This window comes from Abramis brama (genome assembly GCF_963993115.1).
Source record: "Abramis brama genome assembly, chromosome: 19".
NCBI lineage: Eukaryota > Metazoa > Chordata > Actinopteri > Cypriniformes > Leuciscidae > Abramis > Abramis brama.
The window spans coordinates 17,672,101-17,698,072 of record NC_139981.1 but is presented as its reverse complement, the minus strand read 5'-3'; the positions used below and the strand labels follow the sequence as shown (position 1 = coordinate 17,698,072).

Below are 25,972 nucleotides of genomic sequence, written 5' to 3'. Positions count from 1 at the left end.
CTTCCAGTTCAGTTGTGCAAATTGCAGGCGTTGAAAGCTTATATGCTTATGTAACCTTATTATTTTATTCTGAATGATTCCAAAGCCCCCACAGCCACCTGGAGTGAATAGACACCCAGCAATATTTTAATGTACAATTACTTACAGTAAATTAGAATAAAAATATATCTGCCGGACCACCCTAGCCTCTTAAATCAAACCATATGTACATATATTGCTTTAAGATCAAATGTAAAGGGCGTGATTTAGCAATCAGTCGCTTAAATTTCTCCAGAGGGCTGTTTTCACCCAATAATGCAACTGGGCTGTGGTTCAGGATGAACACCCCTCTGAGGAATGCTGGGAAATGCAGTGCACTCTGGTTAAGAAAAGAAGGAAGAATGAAGGAAGAATTTTCATTGGAAAGCTCCAAACACAATTGCATAGGTATTGTTCATACGGACTCAGACAAGTTCAGCTTCTTTCTTTTTGGCAAGTTTCAAGACTTTGGGATTGCCAAATTTGATGGGTTTTGTCCTGGGTTTTCATACCCTAAGGGACTTGAAAAACAAATTTGATTATCTAAATTGTAATGGCAGACATCAAATGAGTAAATACAGTGAGGAAAATAAGTATTTGAACACCCTGCTATTTTGCAAGTTCTCCCACTTGGAAATCATGGAGGGGTCTAAAATTGTCATCGTAGGTGCATGTCCACTGTAAGAGACATAATCTAAAAAAAAAAAATCCAGAAATCACAATATATGATTTTTTAACTATTTATTTGTATGATACAGCTGCAAATAAGTATTTGAACACCTGTCTATCAGCTAGAATTCTGACCCTCAAAGACCTGTTAGTCTGCCTTTAAAATGTCCACCTCCACTCCATTTATTATCCTAAATTAGATGCACCTGTTTGAGGTCGTTAGCTGCATAAAGACACCTGTCCACCCCATACAATCAGTAAGAATCCAACTACTAACATGGCCAAGACCAAAGAGCTGTCCAAAGACACTAGAGACAAAATTGTACACCTCCACAAGGCTGGAAAGGGCTACGGGGAAATTGCCAAGCAGCTTGGTGAAAAAAGGTCCACTGTTGGAGCAATCATTAGAAAATGGAAGAAGCTAAACATGACTGTCAGTCTCCCTCGGACTGGGGCTCCATGCAAGATCTCACCTCGTGGGGTCTCAATGATCCTAAGAAAGGTGAGAAATCAGCCCAGAACTACACGGGAGGAGCTGGTCAATGACCTGAAAAGAGCTGGGACCACCGTTTCCAAGGTTACTGTTGGTAATACACTAAGACGTCATGGTTTGAAATCATGCATGGCACGGAAGGTTCCCCTGCTTAAACCAGCACATGTCAAGGCCCGTCTTAAGTTTGCCAATGACCATTTGGATGATCCAGAGGAGTCATGGGAGAAAGTCATGTGGTCAGATCAGATCAAAATAGAACTTTTTGGTCATAATTCCACTAAACGTGTTTGGAGGAAGAAGAATGATGAGTACCATCCCAAGAACACCATCCCTACTGTGAAGCATGGGGGTGGTAGCATCATGCTTTGGGGGTGTTTTTCTGCACATGGGACAGAGCGACTGCACTGTATTAAGGAGAGGATAACCGGGGCCATGTATTGCGAGATTTTGGGGAACAACCTCCTTCCCTCAGTTAGAGCATTGAAGATGGGTCGAGGCTGGGTCTTCCAACATGACAATGAACCGAAGCACACAGCCAGGATAACCAAGGAGTGGCTCTGTAAGAAGCATATCAAGGTTCTGGCGTGGCCTAGCCAGTCTCCAGACCTAAACCCAATAGAGAATCTTTGGAGGGAGCTCAAACTCCGTGTTTCTCAGCGACAGCCCAGAAACCTGACTGATCTAGAGAAGATCTGTGTGGAGGAGTGGGCCAAAATCCCTCCTGCAGTGTGTGCAAACCTGGTGAAAAACTACAGGAAACGTTTGACCTCTGTAATTGCAAACAAAGGCTACTGTACCAAATATTAACATTGATTTTCTCAGGTGTTCAAATACTTATTTGCAGCTGTATCATACAAATAAATAGTTAAAAAATCATACATTGTGATTTCTGGATTTTTTTTTTTAGATTATGTCTCTCACAGTGGACATGCACCTACGATGACAATTTCAGACCCCTCCATGATTTCTAAGTGGGAGAACTTGCAAAATAGCAGGGTGTTCAAATACTTATTTTCCTCACTGTAAATAAATGCAGGTTAAATGTTCATAGCATTGTCTCATGGTATTTAATTTTAGCCAGATGCTTTGAGAACAAGCACAATCAGTCTGACAGTGAACTTGTAAATCTCACTCAGCTGGGCCAAAATAAAATCCAATATGATTTATCTATATATTTATTCACTAATAGTACATTCAAGTTTGAATGCATTTCTTAAAAACAAAGTATGGTGAGTTTTAGTCTTCATTTCTCTGTTTGCCACTGATACAGTAAGTGGCAACAACCAGCAGCATCAGCAACTCCCGATGAACTTGAGCTAATAAGGAATGAAAGAAAACTTTATGATGGTTATTTTTGGTTAATTGCATTAGAGCAACAGTTCAGATTTAAAACGAGTAATTTAATTACATTTGCATTTAACAGTTGCCCAGGGAGTAGTAGCATGACCCTTATTGGGTTAAACGTGTGTGTGTGTGTGTGTGTGTGTGTGTGTGTGTGTGTGTGTGTGTGTGTGTGTGTGTGGTACACTTGTAACAATACAGACTTTATTCAGTATGTTTATATGTACACTACCATTCAAAAGTTTGGAGTCCGTATCATTTTTTTAAAGAAATTAACATTTTTATTCAGCAAGCATACACTACATTAATCAAAAGTGACAGTAAAGATATTTATAATGTGACAAATGTTCTTTTGAACCTTTTCAAAGAATTCTGGGGAAAAAAATTGCACTTTACTCAAAAATATTATGTGGGAACATGTGACACATGTGACTCCAAATGTGTGGCTGAAATTGGTTGGTTATTTTAAATTGTAATATTTCACAATATTACTGCAGGTTTTTTCAATTTATTTTTTTATAAAAGACCTTCCTCTCCCAAGTGGTCACAGGAGACACATTTGAGACATGTTGTAAGTAGCAATGTGTCTTGTTTGACCACATGTGATCAGATCACAAAAGACAGCTTTTAATATAAACAAGGCTTTATAGTGTTTCTATCTCAATTGTTAAGACTCTTGACTGAGAGTGAGAGTGAGAGTGAGAGTGAAGTTCTCCATTGTCCATATCAGAAAAACGGCCAAGAAAATGCCCCTAGCTAATTGTCCCTCTGTCCGCACTTACAACGAAAACTCACTAAACAAACACAGATGCATGTAAAACAAACAAGACTCGGTTGTGAAGAAATAGTGCTGATTACTGCCACTGCGCTCAACGGATGGAATCACAAGCTCTGTGCTGGTTTCAGTCCTGTTAGAGACGCTCGTCGCGGCCTGATGGTTAATTTAGTCACACTAAGCTCCCGGTGTCATGTTTGTCAGTTCATCAGAATGGTGTGCGAGTTGGAAGCTGAACTTGCTTTCCGAATGACTGCATTCCCTGGAGCTTGGCAGATCAAATCTGGAATGCTTATACATTCTTTGTCCTTTCTTAAATAATTTTTTCACCTGCAGTAAATTGCATGTTATTTCCAAAAAGTATCTCTCCTATGGTTTACGTAAGCTCACAAAATATGCTACACATTTCACAAGACAGTAGTTTGGCTGGCCGAAGCGCGCTTGGGTGGGGAGGTACAACATTGCTGCGCAGACACTAAAAGAACAATTCAGAACGGTCCAGCTGAAAACACCCACTTCACTCCCTCGGGTCTTAACCCCAATATGAGTCCAGATGCTTTTATCAACTCTACACATACATCCAAGCCCAAGCACCTAATAAATACTACGAAGAGGGACAACAGGATCATGAGGTCACTCAAAACATTAAGTGCGTGTGTTCAAGTGTGTCTGCGCAGGAGATGATGACTGATCTTTGTGTTAGTTAGTCACGGTGTGAGAATGCCCGTGAGGTTGTTTTGATTTAGATTTGTTGATGTGCGTGGGTTTGGGGTGAGGACGTCGCGAGTGTGTGTTCAGTAGGTTCCCATCAAACCAGAAGCTTTGAGTGACCTGATCTCATTTTCACCAACAGCATTAATCCTGTTGCTTTGCTCCTGCTTCTGCTGCTGCCACATGTGGTTTGTGTTTCTCTCCCAAAGAACCGACCTACCTATTTCCTGATTTCCAACCCCCTGATTGATAGCCACTCTTTTTTGCCCCTTCCCTTCTTCTCTGATTCCTAGGTCTTGATCTGCGAAAGGCGAGATGGGCATAGATCTCGGGTGAGAGAGGTTGAAAAACGAGCGTCAGGCAGAAAGGTGTCCTTGGGAGACCCTGTAGCGTTTTATAAGGCGAGTTGTTTGAAACGCCATAACGTTTTATGAGGTGAAACACTGGTTTCACTTTAACCTGTGAAGAGTAAACCTATAGCAAAGGACAAGATTACATCCAGATGCATAAAACTGACCAGCGGACCCAAATCGAAACACGTGCACATGCGCGCACACACACACACACACAAACACACATGCACTCCTGGGCTACAAACATATCTCCTTTGACCTGGGAGGTTATGTCCCAGTTCGGTAATATATTCTCGATAAGATCCTCTCCTGTTTCAGAGCAATCTAAGACTATGATAACAGAAAAATGGAGGTCCTTGTCTGAAAACCCCCTCCCTAATTCATGAACTGGTGAGGTCATATAATTAACAGCCTAGTTATCATAATATCAACATCGTCCGTCTCCAGTAGGATTGTGTTGCATTGGCGCAAATAGAGGGGGGAAGAATGTTAACACTAATATTTATATACAAATAAGAGCTAATTCATTTATGGATTATGTTTATGCTTTATCACTACTGTTCAAACGTTTGGGGTCATTAAGATTTTTATTTTTATTAAGAAATATTATTACAAAAAAAATAAATAAATAACGATATAATTATTAACATTTCAATAAATCTATATTTTTTTAGAAGGTATTAGTGAATGAGACCAATAGCCTCCAGTGAAATTATAGCTAAAAATATAGATTAAAGTGTCAAGTTTAGGATGCAGAAGTGTGTGCGTGCTTGCGTGCGTGTGTGTGAGTGTGTGTGTGGTTCAGGAATACCCGGTTAGGGGATAGAATATACAGAATATACAGAGGGCCAGAGATATACAGAGTTTAGTTCCAACCCTAATCAAACACACCTAAACAAGCTAGTCAGGGTATTCTGAGTTACTAGAAAATTTCAGATAAGTGAGTTTGATCATGGTTTGAGCTAAACTCTGCAGGACAGTGGCTATCTAGGGCTGGGTTTGAGGAACCCTGTTGTACAGTATAAAAATCATTATGTCTATGGAATGTCCCTATCAAAAAACATGCAAACTCAATGCGCGGGCGTGCGTATGTGTGTTAATAATTTAGATTAATTTACATATATCCATTTAAATATCTATTATATATTTGTCATCACTTTATAAAGTACAGTGAGCATTGCATAGAGACCCTGTGAGTCAGGATGCAGCTTGTGTACAGTATGCATTTGCCATTTTTAATGCAAGACTGCCTTACAAAAAATTTGGAGATCAAATGTTGCATTAAACAAACTCTGTAAATTACCCAAACATTCTGATGTGTATTTATAACCTTGTGTGTGTTTGTGATTCTGGTTTTATTTGTGGGTTGGATTAAGGGAACGGGCATTATGTCTGCAGGGGCTGAAACACAATCAGCACAGTAAAACAAGATCAGAAACTGGGACCAATTTCAGGTTTACAAATAATGACGTTAATAAAATAGGCCTAACTGTTGGACTACTCCAAGTCTTATTCATTAAATATCATGGCAGCTATTTGAGATATGAAATACGGTCAGGAGCAGTGATACGAGCTCTTAAAGTCAATGTTGTGGAGCGCTCTATAATTGATGTCAGGCCACCGTTAGAAGTGAGCAACAAAACGTTTGCATGATAAATAAACCTCACAGGGACAATGTCCTACATGTTCCGTGGCTCAGAGAAGCATGCTAATTATTTTGAATGATTTGTTCGTTGTTATTATGGTGATTCAAAGAAATAGGTTTTGGTCTGAAAATTCATATAAAACTTTATTAGGCTTATAAAGTGCCCACTTTGAAGTCATAGGCTTCTGTATGCATAAAGTATCTGAGAGAGAGGCCGAGAGAGAGGCCAGATCTTTGTCCCATATGACCCAAATGTGACCTCATTTCCCCATTAAAACATGCCAACTCTGGTCTCACACAGTAAGAGTCAACACTGATCACTTTTTTCTAAGACAAACATTGATTATTCATGGAAAAAATGCACTATTCCTTTGCAGACATCTGTAAACCTGCACACCGTGGAGTCAGTATGAGTGAGTGCATGTTCGAAATCAGTAATGGCGAGAGAACATTGTGCTTAATACGTTTTTCGTCTTCAAACCAAACTTGGGTCTTCAGTTGACAAATTTTAAATCCCGTCTGGCTAGCGCGCTTCCCATAATGTTTAATGTTACGTCAGCAGTTAGAGAGTAGGCGGTCTTCTGTGGCTGTTCGAACACATTCATCCAGATGAGCGTTTACAATACGAAAGCAACCAGTCGAATGCGTTTTCAACTATCTCTGGAAGTGGTCGAAAGTGGACAAGCTCAAAATGTTTTAGACCCCATTTATGCCTGTATTTACTATTTAGCATTGTCCATTTGTGATCCAGTCGACGAAAACACTTCTTATGGTTATGTTTCTTATGGGTTAGTTCACCCAAAAATAAAAATTATCCCATGCATAATTTACTCACCCTCAAGCCATCCTAGGTGTATATGACTTTCTTCTTTCTGAAATGCATACATATACCTTCTTTCTTTTTTTATTTACAATAGTAATAATATAAAGATTAACAACATCCAATCAGGGGTGCGTTTCCCAAAAGCATCGTTAGCCAACTATAGTCGCTAGTTCCGTCGTTATCATCGTAGTTCAACGAGTCTGTGTTTCCCGAAACCATCGTTCCAACGAACATTCGCAAACAGCATCACAAAGTTGTGTGGTTGGAACGACAGCTCTCGACCTGTGGAGTTTTTTGTTTTTAGAACATGTGGGCTTAATAAATCATTATCATAAGCAAGCTGACATTCAGTACAATCTATATCTTTTATTTAGAAGATATACTGTCCTTTACGTCTTTTAGTTTGCCAATAGATTTAAAGCACCGTTTTTGAAGAGTCGCATGTGCGAACATGCTCTAGTGCGTAAGAACGAGCCTATGATTGAATCTGGAAATAAAGCAAATAACTGAGAAAAATATGTGACGGTCCTCAGATGACATGTCCGTAATTTATAGCAAAACATCTAGCATTAATTCGATTTCAAACAGATTCATTAAAAGTAGTTATAACTCCACCACCTGTGTGACATCATTAACCAACGTGGTTGAACTACCAATTTGCGACAATACAGTTTCAGGAAACAGTCGTGACTAGCAAGTTGATTTCTTCAACGATGCATCGTACTACGGTAGTGAAGCAACAACTTATGCTGATTAGCTTCTCTAAAAACAAAGGGTCAAAAGGTCAGTGAACACACTGTACAATACAAAGGATATCACACACAGTACATACAGTATTTATACTTAATTAAATTCCTGGTTTTAAATTGAATTTGAACTGAGATTGCAAACATAAGGAATTACAATCTAAATTTTTACACAAGGAAGCTGCTCCTCCTGACTCTCCTTTAAAAGTAAAATAATGTGTAAGGGCAACACAAACCTGACCCTTTACACCTTTACAGAAATGCCCTCGGGCTGATAATGTGTGAGCGCAGAATGCTAAAAAGGGACTGTGACTCCATTTGAATAATGATACAACTGGGAAATCTGACTTGCATAAATGTTTTTGTATACAAACAGCTCCAGAGAAACCGTAGTGTCAGGTTTCCAGTTCTGCAAGCTAATCAAGCGTAAATGTTTTACAGCTCAGCGCTGTCATCTTAACACTCTCCATAGAAACATTACCTTATTCTTCCACCCGCCAGGAAACTGTCCAGCTGCACCTGTGGGCAGGAGCTGATGGGATTAATCTTTACATATGGAAGCAAAATCTCACAAACTTACTGCAGGCTTTCTCGTGACTTTCAGGAATACTGCTGTCCGTTATAAGGTATCATGCATATTCAGTTACATCTGATGTTTTTGATTTGATTTCCATTCTTATTTGCAACACAATGCTTAATTTTAAGTTTACGTTCATGTACCGTTTTAGTATATTCTTTATAACCACTGGCAGGTTTATCATATTCAGACAAACACGTAGCGAGGAACTACATCACTTACTTCAAAATTATACATGGCTGTTAAAACCACTGTAAATCAATGAATATGCTTCAAGCGTATAATGACGTACATCCCACTCGTGAGAGGTAAATTTAACATGTTTGTCTCTGTGTGTGTATTTGTGTTGGCATGCACATGTGTGTGTGTGTGTGTGTGTGTGTGTGTGTGTGTGTGTGTGTGTGTGTGTGTGTGTGTGTGTGTGTGTGTGTATGGTCAATTGTTTTTCTGAAGCTGGCTCTCTCATTCTCCAGTGGAGGGCAGTTCGGGGTGAGTGCAGGTAATAATGAGTCTCTCCTGAGACTTTATTAGAGTTCAGTAAGACTCTCTGGGCGTCTTTGTGTAATGCGGACATTCCCAATATCAGAGCAGATGCCTCCCACTCTGCCTGGCTGCTCTACACATGCATCCACAAAAATACATGCGCACATACACACAGGGCCTTAGAAAAACATTAATCATTTAAACTGGGGCCTAATTCCAGCTACTTCACCCGCACGCCAATCACAGCGGACTGAAATTGATTGCAGATTTTGGCTGATTTAAAAATGAGAGGGAAGACACAATACCAGGTAACTGAGCATATAGGTGAATCCACACCATGTGCAAACACAGCACCGCCCTCCAATCAGGCCTTAAAGGAGTATTTCACCCCAAAATGACCATTCTGTCATCATTTTCTCAATTTACAATACAATGAAAAGTATAAAATATTTTCTCTTCTGCGTTCTAAAGAAGAAAGTCATATTGGTTTGGAAAAATATGAGGTTCAATAAATGATGACAGAATTTTAAATGGTGAAGTATCCCTTTAAAGCCAATTTGTGAATGAATTATTAGTATTTTTTTAAGAAAGTGGGGAATTTTTCTAAAAGGGTCTAAAGGGGATTTTTAATGTAGTTGATTGAACACGGTTGGTGCTTTTACTTGTATGTGTGTGACTCTGTGACTCTCAAAAGCTCTTTTCTGACTCCACTGAGGGTAGGCCTACGTTTACACGACAACGATACGCTTAAAATGGAGAAGTTTTTCCTTTGCGTTTTCCGCGTACAGACGACACCATTGTCAAAACGATTCCCATTCACACGGATCTGCGAAAACGACTAAAAACGCTGTGTTCTTCTGCCAGGCCCATAGATGGCGTTGAAACACTATAGATTGAACGTAATACACATGTGCATGACGTCATCATTTTCAGAGATGTGCGTTTTTGTTGTTTACACAGAGACCGTTTTCAAAAACTTGCACTAACCCATTTTCAAAAGTTTGCGTTTTCAGCCACCCAAAACGCTGTTGTTGAGTAAATGAACAGCCAAAACGTATAAAAAGTTTTACGTTTTTAGTTGAAAACGGTGTTGTGTAAACAGCCCCTAAATTTATAACGATCAGCAGGGCCTTTTTTTAGCAACATTTTGCTACCAGATCTTTCATTTATCAATTACATTTTTTAGTAAATTGAGCAATAAAAACATTCTACACATCTGACATTATTCTGTGGTTTTTAATGACATCTCCAGGCTCCTAACATTCTCATTATTCTATTTATCCTACAGCATGCTATGTATGCATTTGGGAAAAGCATCAATTCACTTAACTGGGTGCAGCTGAGACCATTTTGTCTGTTTAAAATAAATGTGGCTACCACTGAGATCACATGAACTCATTAAAAAAATGTTTAGGGCAGTTCATCAACAATTCATGTTTATGTTAAAAGCTTTATGTAGGAGGCAAATATTGCATCTTGTGACATGCATCATTTCCACCAATTATGAAATTAGCCAGAGTCCAGGAAGCGTATTTACTGAGTAGAATTGTGTGCAGTCAATTTCAAGGGGGGCAAATGCACATAAAATGCTGTTTTACCGTGAGACCTTCCCCTGCAGGCATTCCTTTTCACCTCTGGATTTCACATGATGTGAATGCTGGACAGAGTGTCAAAACCACTTGAAGAGATGAAATTTTGAAAACAAGCTTTTGGCACTGCATGAAATGAAGGGTTCTCATGTTAAACTGTCCAGCTGTTAAGACTGTGCAATTGTGCATCATGAACCATGTTTTGGTCACATCTGAATTGAAAAGAAATGTAAATGAATTTGAAACGAGTGGGCCGACGCCTGTCACCTTCTTGATTAAACCTCTGTTTATCGTGGATTTGTTGACTAAAGATACCAAAAGAAGGTGATTGTTGACTGTGTAGAGTGTGTAGATAAATAATTAATAAATTGTATATTTAAAAATGAATGTAGCAAGAAAACAGGTTGCATCAGATTCTAAATGATGGAACAATAATGAATGTAGCCAAAAGAAGCAAGAATTTACATTTGTAAAACAAACATTTTTGGGCCGCGCACAAAAAAATTACGATCTGTGTCAGTCAGTTTGGATACTCATGCAGTTAACAGTATCCCTCAGCCATGTCCTAGTGTTTCCTGTGGCCCCTGTTCTGTGTCACCGCTCCCTCAACATACAGTAGGCACTGTGTGGACGCAGAGAACAGACACCTGGGTTTCTCACAGAGAGTCGTCAGACTCCTGCAATTCCATGGAAAATCTCTGGTGTTTAACTTGAGTTTGAGCTCTGTGTCCGTGAATTCTAAATCAGGTCCGTTCTGGCAGACTGTAAGGGTCTGGTTAGATCAGGTGCAGGATGTTTAAAGTGAGACACCTGCAGACACTCAAAAACATTGTTTCAATAATCTTGTAATTGTCTGCTTTCTGCACAATTCTGGATTTTAACATAGTTTTTTTAGTGCATTCTAACCTCATTTTAGATGCAATTTGTAGTGCATTTTGAGAAATGCACATCACAAGTCTGTATATGAGCCAGAATGTGACTTGGCTCCTTAATGATCAGGTTATTAAAGATGTTTTATACATACTTTGACTTGTGCTCAGCTGTGGGGGCAAATCATACCAAGCACAGTTGTAACCCCAAAACCAGAACGCAAAGTTTCTGTTTCCTTGGATCGCGTTCAAAACACACAGCCCATTCTGTCGGAGTCTGTGCTTCCAGGCTACCTTTGCATGAACGTTTTCAAGCTGGGAAAATTTGTAGCAGATGCCACCTGTCTCATCCAATCAGTCAGCCCGACGGTTAACCATCCACCTGATTTGTACAGCAGCCAAGCGTTGCCCTAAAAATGCTACACCGGGGTCAACTCGAGGTGTGTGTTTTACTGTAGCTCATGCAGAACAGAAAAGGGGTCATCATGAAAGTTTAGGGAACACATGTCAAATTTTATCACGAAAACAACCTAAAAGTATTGCAATTTTAGGACAATGACAGTGTTTCTTATGGATATTATATCTGCTGTAGGCACATAGCATGGTTAGAAACCTGTTAGGTCACTAAGTTTTATCCCCAATAAGGAATTGCTTTCCTCCTGAGGGGAAAACTTCCATAATGGCTCATTATAGCATTTCTGGGTCTGAGAAAAATAGTAAATCTCAAAGAAAACACTGCTAATGTGACTGTTTTTCATTTTTCATGTTATCTGATAAGCTAGCTTTAGTAATTCATCAGGCCTGACAGGCAGAGGGAAGGTGCTGAAATGTGTATTAATGTAGCTCAGTTATGAGGAAATGAGCTGGAGTTGTAGCCAGCTCTGTGGTGGCGCACTGCGGCCTGCCAAGGGTGGAACGGACCTCTAACATGAGCTCCCCATGCTCGGCCTGTCCTCTCCAAACTGACATCGCTGACCTCTGCTTGATGACTCACTCTGGCCAACAGAGGACAGCGCTGCCTTGCGGCGAGAAAACCCTGATTATGTCAGTATACAGGCACTGTGAAATAAATACAAGGGCTGTGCAGCCGAGCCGTTATCTCTTTGTGAATCTGTACCTGTTGCAATCACAAAATGATCTGTATCTGTGTTCGGAGAGAATTGGATGTGGGCAGGGATTAAACCAGAAGTGATTCATAAAATTACTACAAGCCTTAAAGAAGAAAAAGGAGCTCAAGAGGTTCTTGGAAGCTTTGAACTTTAGGGGTTAATAAGGTTTAAAACATTAACGTTTCAAAATGTAGAATGATATTTAAGCAATATCACACAAGCAAGAGTGCTGATGTTTGGAGGGGGAAAAAGGAGGACTGCGAATATGGCATTGCTTTTCTACAACAATTCAATATACAAGAGGTTAATATTGAGCAACTTACGTTTTGAGCATAATATTGCCATTGTCTGTTTTTGCTTCACCAACAAAAATAGTTCCAGGCAACACCACAGCAGAAGTGCATAGTAGTGTTTTGTTGCAGAACGTATCAGCGCTTTTGAAGGAATCGTTTGAGTGAATGATTGACTTGACTCACTAATAAATGATGACTGCATCCAAAATCGCATACTCTCTGAGAAGCTATTAGGAGTAAGTACTTTGCGACCATTAAAAGTGTGTGTTCTATATAAAATGAATGTCTTGACTGTCATTCGCAAATCCTCTCCTGTAAAGTGTCCAATGAATGTGCACTTCAGAATCTCACTGGGTACTTTTTGCCAACTATTTTATGAATACTAATACTAAGGACATCCTACTCTTTCCACATAGCCTACTGTTTTTTAACCTACTATATAGTAGGGAAGCATGATGTAACACAGCTGACATTTTTCTGTAATTTTTAATTACATCTCCAGGCTCCTACTCATCGCACCATTTATCCTAAAGCATGCTATTGGATGTCCATAAAAATGTATGCATTTGGGAAAAGCACTGAATCACTGTGCCTTTCCAAATAAGGAAATAATTATAATGCTTGCTTGTATCTGCTCTAAGACAAAACACTGATATGGGCTGCCAGGAAAGTTTATTTTAAGTTTACCTCTGGATTGAACTCAAGTTCTGGAGGACCTTCCTTAACTAAAGTTGAAGAGTGTGAAACAGAGGTCTAGTGATCGCCACCAGTCAGATGAGAATTCCCACTTGAACAAGGGACTTCATGATGCACTTGTGACCTCATTCTGTCTGTGCTTAGCGAGAGTTAATCGAAGACATTTGTCTTTTGACTGACCCACTCCACCCGTCCCCCTCTGTGGTGGCTGTTTCTGCACAAATCTCTAACCAATCATACTGGTAATACCACCGCTGTTGGATAATTATTCCTCTGGGGACCAGGGAAACCTATGCTATGTACTTTCCTTCCCTTGTTGCCCTCTGTCAGGCTGGGCCAAGCGGATGGCAGGCGGGTAAACAAGTTGCTTGAGTTTGTGCCAAAATGCCCTGGAAGCCTCATTTTGATAAGTCCCATTCAAGAACAATTTTCCTCATTTCACATTGGAAAAGAAGAACTTGTCAAGCAGAAACTTTACAACTAAAGTAATGACACTTTAGGGATATCCCCGCAAGACAAATAGACGAATAAAAGTTTATGCTTTAGACGTAAAGCTAATCTGCGTTGGAAAGCAATGTGTCCGTGCATTTGAATGGAGGCTGTGGCTCAGCTGCCAAGCCAGATGTCAAGGCCCTGCGTGAAGGATGTTGGACGTACAGATCACGGAGAATTATTTGGATTGCCCGTCAGGCCATAGAGCAGACACACATCTGTTTTTATTCAGGGATCTTGAACAATCTGTGCACTGCGCTGGCTCTGCAGGCGTGGAGCAGCGTCCCTCTGCGGGATTCACCTACCCTGAGAACAATACTCTGGACCTGCTTCTGATAGTATTTCAAAATGCCTGAAAGATAAGGCTGAAGCTTTGCACCCTCTTTCTCTCTTCGCAGAGGCTGTAATTTACGGTGTGCTCCCTAAATTAGAAGTGCGCTGAAACGTTGGTTTCCCAAAAGGCGCATTTGTTCATTTCAGGATAAGCGAGAGAGGAACACCCGGGTCGAATGCTCTCGGGGTAGAGGCACGGCGAGAGGAGGTCTAGTTATTGTTGGGACGCCACTGTGATGAAGTGTTTAGAGTTGTTTTTCCTCTTGGCCCTTTTTGTCACAAACTATAAACTAGAGCCGTGATCAGCCAGGCGGTAAGTGTTTCCATCAGCGTTTCCTGGGTGAAAAAGCAACGACCCTTCATAACACTGTTTGGCGGCCGTTCCAGCGCTGCATGATTTTGGAACCAAAGCGCCAGGAACCAAATATTTGCAGTCGGTAGGGCCTGTCTGCAGATTCACCAATTAGGAAAAAAAACACCAAACAGCTTATTTTCATTTTGATCGTTGATACTCATGTTTACTTTACAGCTCATTTTAAAAGTCCCAGTAGATTTCACTCCTATTTTCACAACCCAGGACGGTATTCTTTTGCAACCCAGTCTTTCCAAATAGTCTTTCCACGATCTACATTAAAGGCACAATATGTAAGATTTTTGGTTTAAACAATGTTATATATTTTGTTGACTTACATGTGTATTTACATTATCCCAAATGTTTCCAACAATGTTTAAATCCAGAGAAATCAGCTATTTTAACTGGTGTAACGGCCGTGTCCTCCTGTTAATGACGTCATATCTGCGCTACCCTTGATTTCCGGTTTTACTTCCGTCGAAACCATGGAAACACCAAAGATGCTTTAATATATTGGGCCCTATTTTAAGCGTATGGTCTAAAGCGCACGGCGCAAGTTCACTTAGGGCGTGTCCGAATCCACTTTTGCTAGTTTAACGACGGGAAAAATGGTCTGCGCATGGTCTAAAAGGGTTGTCCCTATTCTCATAATGAGTAATGGGTGTGTTTTGGGATTTACGAGCGTTAAACCAATCAGAGTCTCATCTCCCATTCCCATTAAATGCCAGTTGCGCTCGCGCCATGGCAGATTCACTATTTACATGATGGAATTTGATAGTGGAAAGACCGAAGTCGTCTCCAGAGCGCAAACGGATCTGCTTGTGCGTGAGGTTAAAGCCCACAAGCAGACCATCTACGGGACAAGCCGGATTCCACCATATCTTTATGTAGACAATAATAATCTTTTACATTGTAATCCTTTTATTTTAAATATTTGGCATGTTTGTGTGCTGCTGTGCGTCCCTGTGTGTGTAATAACCAGAGTGTACAGGTACGTGCGTTGTGGATCCGCCTATAGGCGCACATTACTAACGCGCTCATTAAATAACAAAAAAAATATTGCGCCATTGACTTTAGACCAGGTTTCAGTTGGTCAATGGCGCAGTCTATTTCTGTTGCCTCAAAATAGCAACACTCCAACAATGCGCCATAACACACCTCGTTTTCAGACCAGCATGCCCATGGGCGCACAAATGGGCACAAAATGCATTTGCTATTTAAACAACGTGTAGGACGTGAAAACGATAACTGCGTCGGACTGAAACTAGCAAAAAACATTTGCGTCACGCTTGGCGCTGCATTGCGCCGGGTGTAAGATAGAGCCCATTATGTGTTTTATTTGACAAGTGAGTAACTGTTAACTTTATCGGCAGAAAACCAACTTTTTTCAATGTTTTCATAATTTATTTTGCTACTTTTTTTTATACTTTTCAAACAGAGAAGGAAAAACGAGAATATCAGAATGTTCCTGTGATGTATGTACATCCATTGTTGGAGGATAAATAAACTATAAGTTTGAAAATTGTGTTTTAAGATAATTTATTTTCTGATAAGAGTCTACAGGGCCAAAAGTGCCCAGTTGAAGAAACAACCCTACATTTGCATTGCATTTATGTTCTAAGGAGATCTACAAATTAAATTCCAATACTGCACACAAATCACTCTCAGCTTGCAGAAACACATTCTAAGCGCTTGCATGGTTAGTATTTCCAATCAAAATGCATTGGCACAATTTACAAACACTGGCAAGCTAAAAAGGTGAAGTAGTTCATTTAATGATTAAAGCCCCCAATCAAACATATGTTACACTACAATCACTCTGCAGTGAACCAAAGCTGAGCAACGCAACACAAACAGCCTTGACAACGTTTTTTTTTACCAAACAGATTTCCACACGCCCTCTCTCATTCAAATAATATTCTGCATTCAAAAATGCCCATGGGAATGTGATTATTTCATTAGATTTGAAGGCTATAAAAAAAAGGCTCTTTTGATCTTTTTTTTCTTTCTGACTGGCATATGGGACATCCTGGAATGAATTCAGCCCTTGTTGAGTTTTCACGAACCCATATTCACAAGTACTGTAGGCTACTTTATATAATTTTCTTTCTAGTCTATAATAGCTTGTAGTCCGAATTGAATGTGATATGGACAAAAGACAGTGTACAGAAAATAAATGGTAAGAGAATACATCTTTCTACTGAACTGGGCTGCAAACAAACAAAAAACAAATACAGCATGAACAATGACTCTTTGAGTCGGTTCTTTTAGTGAATCAGATATACAGCGCAACAAGTGATTCGCGAACAAATTACTTATGGTCCAGATTTCTTGGCCCAAGCAAAACACGAGGTACAGTCTGACTAGTCCTACTGAATGACGTCTTTTTGGCTACCAGCTATGATTCTATTGGCTACCAGCAATACCAATGGTCAATCAAAAATAAAATACAAATATGGATACATTTTCAAATGTAATGAAAACTAATATGGTATGTGTTATGCTTTAGATGCATGTGGTCAAAAGAGGATTAAAAACCCGAAACATTTAATCATATTAGTGGATTTTTAGACCTTATGCATCAAAGGAATAAGATCGATATGTCCTGCCCTGTCTTCCTGTTTCAGTGGAAATTACATTAACACATTAAATAATGCTGCACATTTCAAGGCACTTCAGTGGGCCTTTAAGAGAAGGCAGAGTAAGCAATGTCGCAACAGGTAGGACTTATTTACGGCATTACCACCACCTGCAAATGTAGTATTTAATAATAGGCATTGAGTAATATTGAGTGATATTGTATATTGTCTGAAGAAAATAAACAATATTGATGTTTTCTTTCTTTGGCTTTCAGGTTTTACCAATTGTAATAAGACTTGAATAAGTGTCCTTGTGTGGGTGATATGGGAATGAGAAAATTGTGATGCAACCGTTTGTATTCTGCCAATTCGACTTTCTCCCACATCTGTCATTGAAATAATTTCACATTTGTATTCCGTTACACATTGTTGATAGTGGTTACATGTGCTTCATGTTTCTGGTAATTTGTCAGCTAAATGAAGTCTTTCAGAGTAAGTGTAAGTAATATATTCTTGGGAAAAAATCAATCAATCACATTATGGGTATAGTTCTTCATGATGTGTGTTTATATATCCACCAGAGATCTTGCAATCTTCCTTTCAATGACCAAATAATCATCTCTGAGTCTGAAGCATCTCCCTGTGTGTGTGTGTGTGTGTGTGTGTGTGTGTGTGTGTGTGTGTGTGTGTGTGTGTGTGTGTGTGTGTGTGTGTGTGTGTGTGTGTGTGTGTGTGTGTGTGTGTGTGTGTGCCTCTGTGTGTGTGCCTCTGTGTGCTTGTATTGCCTTACACTGGATCAGTTCTTATCACCACCAATCTCACATAAGTGCCAGATGCCTGACCGTGGTCAAAACGTCATAACAGCACTCCTGAGGGTCGTCCATCTCCAAGCTGTGGAGAAGTGTGTTTTCTGTCGCCCTCAACTTTGTGTGTGTGTAACCACGGTGATGAACTTTGATGCCTCCGCTGGGAGTTTAGAGTGAAGAAACCTTGAGGTGTTATTCCTCAGCTCTCACAGGAGGTGTGTCTTTGCTTGTGTTTAAAAAGGTGTTATTCTTTCGTTCGTTGGGGAGTTGCTAAACTTTGTTCCTGAACCATGATTTAAACCTTTGTAATCTTCCGTAATTACAGAAAAATGTGCGCACTGTCTCAGCTGGAGATGTGTGGTACTGTGTTTCTTAATCTGAACAACTTGTGGTCAAAAGGAGAAATGTTGAACAGGGTGGAGTGTGATGACGAGAAGTATTTACATCCCATCACTCCTGATGAATGACTAATAGCATATTATATATATATGAAAAGTTCAGATGCAAAAGCCTTTAAGTGCCATCTAAGTGCCAATTTTACTTAAATGACAATTAATAGGTCATTTTCATTGCCATTTAAGTGAAATTACTGAACTTAAATATACAAGCTTGATAAAAATGATAATTGTGTGTGTGTAGTGTGTGTATACTGTACATCTCCCTGCTGTTAATCGTATATTGATTAAAATAATGGGTTACACTTTATTTCGATAGTCCACTTTAGACATTCTACTAACTATAACTTTTCAACTACATGTCAACTAACTCTCATTAAAGTATTAGTAGACTGTAGTAGACTGTCAGTAGACTGGTAGGTTATGGTAAGGTGTTAGGGTTCGGGTCAGTAGAATAAGGTGACTTGCAGTTGCCAAGTTACTTATAGTCAGTAGAATGTATGTTGGGGGACCAACAAAATAAAGTGTTTACAAATATTAAGCAGACAGTCTATTAATACTCTAATGACAGTTAGTTGACATGATGCTGCAAAGTTACTTATAGTTAGTAGAATGTCTAAAGTGGACTATCGAAATAAAGTGTTACCAAATATTGATTGTGAGGTTGTCACGGACTCAGTTACACCTTCAGCACCAGATTCCATAACACCTCCCACACGATCACTGTCGCCTGAATACTGACTCAGTCAGTACACCTGTTGCACCTCATCACGGCCACACATAAACACCCATACACACATACACTCTGGTCTTGTCAACCACTATGGTGTGTTACTGCCCAACTGCCTTGCTACATTGAATTTACCTACGGTAATACTTCATCTTCGATTCTTCACCTTCCTCAGCCCCGAGCCTAATATTCAGCCCATCCCCAACCTGCCCAGCAAGATACCTTTCACAAGACTGTTTCTCAAGATGATGTTTTATTAACAAAGTTTGGGAGAAGCACGTTCAGATAATTAATCGAATCGTTATGGGAGGAGCTCATCTAGTCAACTCAATTAACATCAAGATACAGCAGTTTTTACTGCTGTTCTATGACAGTTTTCCAGCATCCCTCCACCACCCCATCTCCTCACTAAGTCCTATCCCAAACCTGGGATAGGGGAGTACTCTGGGTTCGGGCCAAATTCCGAGCTCGGAGCCCTCCCCTCGGACAGCATGCCAAATACGCATATCCTTTACTCTATCTAATTATATGTAAGTGTGAACTTGTGAATTAAGTTTCTATGCTCAGTTGTCTCTGATCGACTCACCTGCTCAGTTTGTTTTTGAACTTCGCTTTCAAATAAACCTGTTGCATTATCCACGTGAGTCTTCTCTTCTGTTCCATGACAGAGGTGTTATTAATCACATTCATTTTTCATACTGTATGTACACTACAGTTTAAATGTTTGGGATCTGTAAGATATATATATATTTTTTTTTTTTTTAAGATACATTTAGTTTTTGTGGAAACCATGACTTTTTCAGGATTCTTTGGTAAATAAAGAACAGCATTTAATTTAAATTTGATTTTTTCTTTTTTTTTAGCAGTGAAGTCTTAACTGTACATTTTGATCAATTTAATGCATCCTTGCTGAATGAAAATATTAAGTTATTTAAAAAAAATATATGACTGACACTAAACGTTTACATAGTGCCTTACATTCTCGGCTGATTTCAAATCCTTCAGTGGTGGAGAAAAATGTTTGGACCTTAATGGGACAGTTACAGCATCTACCAGCATACTAACAAGCCAAACCATGACCTTTTGACTTGCGGAAATATTTCAAAGTCCTGTAATAAACATGAACAGGTGAATCTAAAAGAATATTTTGATTACCGAAGAGCTACAGTACACGTCTATGGGCTCATTCATTATGATTTAATAGGGGTGTATTTTGCCTGTGTAGCTTTTTATTTATTTTCCATTTTATTTCACTGTTTGGCATTGAACACAGACCCAACAGCAGGATTCATTCTATCCTTCTCCTTTTCTTTCTTCTCTTCTGCCTATTAATATCATCACAGCAGTTCTGATCCACATAAACTTTTACATTTGGCTCTTTTAATAGCTGCCATTTCTTTTATCCTTTTACTTTGACGTTATTTTCCAGAAACTGTAATAATTGAAAACAAGAAAAAGAGCTAATTAATTAATAATTCTGCTGGGGAACCCTAAAAAAATGCCAATTGTTTTCATGTGACACTACAGAGGGGCCTGGGTGAGCCGTAAGCTATTCTTAAGTGTTTTCATTTTAAATTACAGATCCTGTGAATAGACGCCACGGCAAAGTGAACCGTGAATAGGCGGAGAACAGTAAGGACTCCAGCTCTGACCTGAGGGGAAAAGCAAAGCCGTGCCAAGAACAAAAAGAGTGCAGAATGACAGCGACTATGCTGAGCAATCCCACATGAAAAGCGCCAGCCTGCCTGCAAGGAGGGAAAATGGATTGCCTCTGTAAGATCAAAACTCCAGTCTCCTGATGCAAGAGGTGATTTTGCATTTGCATGCTGAGTGTTAGGACCTCGTTAGTCCTCAGACAGATGTGTAAAAGTAGTACACATCGGGTTAACGCTCCAACACTGATCACTCATGCTTGTAAAATACAGCGAAATGCTTTTGATTGAACTGATGCACTTGACTCAGCTTTACCATCGTCTTTGTAAAGCTTCCTTTCCTCTAGTTTAAATCAGTCTCTTTCCACCCCCTGGTAGAATGATTGTGGCATTGAGTGTCTAAATTGCATCGTAATGAGAAAGCTGGAGGTGCAGTAGATCTCTGCATTCGCTTTGGTGGAATTATTTGGCCCCATCCTCAAAGGCAGGTTCACGTTTATGAGAGACTCTGGCACAGGCCTCTGGGGTCTAGTACAGGGACTGCTGTTGTTGTTTTGTAACAGTGTGACTTCTGAGAGAGAGAAAAGGACTCTGTGGAGCATGCAGAGTAGTTAATGTAAGCCATGTTAGGGTGATAGTTATTTGTTTATGAGTGTGACTGTGTTGGTAACCTAATATTAGTGTGACTCAGTCCTAGAAAAATTAGCATGTTCATTAATTCTAAGGAGACAGGAAATCCTTTATATTACATCACTAAGATCTGCTGTCATCCTCCCTCAGGCTCAGCGGACATGTGTTTTTAACATGCATTAGAACGGTGAGACATCTCTGAGGTTTGAGAGTGTTGTGTTATGGGCGTTTGTGTGTGTGTGCCTATGATGTGTTTCGGAAGATGGTGTAAGCCTGTAAACGGCGAGTAATGGTCAAAAACAAGAGGCATTGTACAACAGCATGTCATACACTTGCACTTTCAAATTAAGTGTGTTATCATGCACGTTAAAAGTTCGATTTCAGTCAGACAATTAATCGTCTTTTTAAAAATGTGAATGCTTTAGTCCTACTGAAATCAGTCCTGTTTTATAGTCGAAAAACCGGAGATACCTCGTCCGATTTATGCCACACATTATTTTTCAATAGAAATGATAGAAAATGAGTCTGTCATGCTCACACTCTCAAACTACATAAACTTTAAAAGTTTGATTTCAGTCCAGCCAAAGCAATTAATAGCCATTTTAAAAATGTGAATGTTTTAGTCCGACCGAAATCGTTCTGGTTTTGGACGTTAAAAAAATCCCTGACATCTCTCTTCCGATTTATGTCACACACTTTTATTTTTCAATAGAAATGACAGAAAATTAGTTTGTAAACTCCAAAACTAAACAGTTCATTCATTCGACATGTTGACATATAAAAACAACATTCAAGGTCATAAGAGGTTCTGACCTTCTGCTAAACTTCTCATGTAAAACGATAACAGCATCTGTGATGCTTTGCTGTTCAAAATATTTCAACAATCAATTTGCCAAATCCACAAGCAGTAGAGCCAGGCAGTTCTCACTACACTTCCCAAAACCACAGGAACAAGCAGGTCCCTGGACTGCTCTGCATCTCTTGTCCTGACATCTCTATCCCACCCAGGCCTCCGACCAAAGCCCAAGCGGTTACGGCAGCTCTGCGTTCTCTTCTGGTGGTGGAGTGAGGAAAATAACAGTTTAGAATCGCCCACAGATCTCTGGGGAGTGACCATATCCATGGATATCCAGATCCTAAACCAGAGAATGTGGGTGAAGAGGTCGTGAAATGCCTCAATAGAGTCGTTTTAAGCTGTTGGAAAATTCACATAATCTCTTTGCTCACCTTGTAAAACCAGGTTTGGCACCTCAGTGCTAATGAGAAGCGACGTTTTTGTTGTGTCAAATTGAAGCTGGATGCGTATAGGAGAGAAAAGAGTTTATGTAGAGATTAGAATTGATCCTTTAAGTGCAGCTGTCTGAACAGAGGTGCTTTATCACTATTGAAGCTGGCTGGCGCTAATGCTACATCCATTATCTTTCAGTAAAAGTGTAAAGACTCCAGGTCTGTCTGACAAAAGCCTGACTCTCAGTTACTCAACACGTGAGATTTTTTTCTTTAGAACTGCACCTGAGGAGGAAGGTCTTGTTTGAACATTTCTTATTTTACAACTGGACATTTAAGGGCAAGATATGGAAAAGAGAGGGAAATAAGATCAGGAAATGTTTGAGTCAGATTCATATTGTCCATATGAGCAGCATGGCTCGCTGTGGGTTAACACCGCTAAGCTAAAGCTCTGGCTTTTAATTAAGATGTGTTTTGAAGATGTGATGTTGTGTTTTGTCTGTGCAATTTTTTTTTACTATTAATGCACACATGCATCAGACAGACACCTTTGGCTATTGAGTCTCATCTTGCGCCATGACTGCCACATTTTTAAGATGCCATGTTCAAGTTCATGTTTTTCAACATTTTATATTGTTGATGTAAGAAATACAGTAATAAAGTAATCAAATGTGAAATAACACTGGATAGTCTTCATTGTAAAAATTAAATACAGATTCAAGTTTAAAATTAAAGTTGCATAATTTATTCAGTAAAGAGCAAATTTTGACTTTCTCTTTGTCTTTTGTTCTCTGATAGACAGAATGACAGACAGCAGGTTTATTAGGCTGCTGTCACTTTAAGAGCTTATGCACAGATGCAATATACTGTTCCACAAAATGTGTTTTCTTTCTGACAAATGTATGTTCCAAAACTGACTGTGTTTACCTAAATGCTTGCCAAGACGGCATTTTGACATAATGTTGTGTGTATTTGACTGTTTAAGCACAATAAGCCACGAAAAAGAACAAAATGTGGTACTAGCGAGCTGTATGAGAGGCCAAGGCTCAGTTGTTTTTTATTAATTTTTCTTAAGTTTAAGGTTTTCATCTAATATTTATATTTTAACAATAACAACACTATTCGGCTTTTAGAACTGTTCTGACATTTCTGGAGCTTGACAAAGCCTGATCACCATACATTAAAATTGGCTTCTTATAATCTCTTTTATCATACTGGCATCGTCCTTTAAAAACAAGCATGATCTCATGCTCCTTTCTTCAGAGAAGACCAATAGAGTGCTGCCACTAAGACAGGATTCACTGCAGGGGGTTCAGAGGACAGCCATGAGTCACTGTAATCAACACACAACAGACTCTGCCATGATGTCACTTTAGTTTAAGGACGATATGAGAGGCGCTGATGCTCTTATTATTTGGGTTGTTATGGCGAGAAAGCGATAAACAGAGATAAATAAGGTGTGTTGTCGTTCCAAACCAATGTAACTTTTTTTTTCTGTGGAGCACTATAGGAGAAATGTTAAAGAAAACTCTATTTCATGCAATTACAAATTTTGACTGAAGCCACAGATGCAAAAGCACCATAAAAGTAGTATAAAAGTAACATGAAAGTAATGCATACAGCTTGTGCACTATATTTCAAGTATTCAAGTCATACAATAGCTTAAAGTAAGAAACACTGTGACCGGATAATGGAATCAGTGAGTTAAACCTGACTTGATCATTCAACGTTCACCCCAAAATGAAAATTCTGTCATCATTTACTAACCCTGATTTTGTTCCAGACCAGTTTGATTTTGTTTCTTCTGTTGAACACAAAAAGAGATATTTTAAAGAATGTTGGAAACCAACCCAACCGTTAGTTTCCAACCAACTTTCATTATATGGACAATAAAATATTTACATTTTATGTTCCACAGAAGAAATGAAATGAGGGTGAGTAAATGATGGCAGAAGTTTAGATTTTGGGTGAAATCTGATTGAAAAGAAAGATTCATTCACAAATCTGACATTTCATGAACTCTAATGAATGTTTAAAGATGGATGTCAAGACTTTCAGTGAGGATTTTCAGTGTGTTCTACACACAAAACAATCATATGGCTTCAAAATGAAGTCATGTGGACTACAGTATACTGTTATGATACTTTTATGGGGTTTTGTGTCCCTTTTCAAGCTTGGAAGTCTCGATACATTACATTATTTCGGTGGAAAGAAAGTGTTTAAAAATTGTAGTTGCATGGAAAAAAAGTGAAAGTCATTCGGGTTTGGAACGACATTATTTGGTTGAACTGTTCCTTTAAAATGCTATAGGCTAGTTAAAAGAAAAGCAGATATGTAAAACAAAAGTCTCTTTGAAAAGTGTATATTGGCTACAGCTGCTTGGAGACAGAATGGTTTAGTAACACACACGCACTATATACAGATCCAATGCCGTCAATATGTGCTTACTTTGTATGTGAATGATCATTTTAAACACGAACAGAACAAGTAAATCAAAAGCAAGTTAGACGTTTTCCTCTACTCTGTTGACCGTCATGTGTCCACTTCTCCTAAAAATTCTTTTGGGAAGTCCCTCAACAGAGACGGCACAAGAGAGAGGAAAGATTGGATCACTAAACGAGTGTGGTACTTCCCCATCTCTCTCTCTCTCTCTCTCTCTATATATATATATATATATATATAACTGTAAATGTGTGCAGCTGTGCTTGGATGGGAAACAGCAGTATTCTGAGGAATGGAGAGATGAAGGGAAGACACATGTTAGAGTAATCTCTTCGTCTCTCTCTGTGAGTTACGAGCTCTCTTTCTTTCGTTCGTTCTCTCTTTCTTGCATTGAAGTCACAAAAATGGGAGGGTTTCTTGAGGTGAGACAGAAGAAATATGAATTCAACATCCTTCAGAGCCTTTTGGAAGGAATCAAATTTATTTATGCTTGTTACTTCCAAAATAGCATGTGATTATTATTACTATCCTTCATCTGAAGCAGTTTTGAGTGCTACTTTTAAACATCTCTGGCATGTAGCTCGAATCCTCTGGGAAACGGATTACAGTATAAACTGAGAGAAAGAAAGTGATGTTCATTCATGACATCACATCAGACATATAAATAACCTGCTTGCTGTGAAAGTATTTCTGCCGGTTTAATGTTTTTGGACACCCCTCATTTCTGCCTTCATAAAAAAGAGAGTGAGGAGGGGCAAGGGTGCTTTCACTCGCCTCTTACATCTTACAGTTAGCTCATGGTCTGCCATGTTTGATCACATCCTGGCAGGTCGTAGCGCTAAGCATGTTGCTCGCAGGTGTTTCGCATTTTTACGCGCAGTGTTGCATTTATGGCTCTCTAAGACATCTCCCTCACTCCCTCTGTCTGCCTCTCAGTGGTTTTAGTGGAAATGGATGTGTCATATAGTGATGGGCATATGGATGTTCTTCTGAGGCCTGAGCAATATCCCAGCGCCACCTAGTGGATAAAATCAAAAAATCGTTCCAGGAAGATTAGATCAGGGTTAGATCTATAGATGTGATGTGAGTGTGAGATACAGTTCGTATGAGTCGTCATTAAAACATCTCTTCATCTTCTTCTGTC

At 39.4% G+C, this 25,972-nt stretch overlaps 1 long non-coding RNA gene across 1 annotated transcript in view; it reads left to right on the top strand.

Moving 5' to 3' along the window:
* The window catches only part of LOC311070122, a 31,828-nt gene extending 8,670 nt beyond the window's left edge, over nucleotides 1–23,158 (top strand). The window contains exon 4 of the long non-coding RNA XR_014603619.1: nucleotides 20,459–23,158. This is a non-coding gene — a long non-coding RNA (uncharacterized lncRNA). The remainder of the gene's footprint in view (nucleotides 1–20,458) is intronic.
* Nucleotides 23,159–25,972: the final 2,814 nt, after the last annotated feature.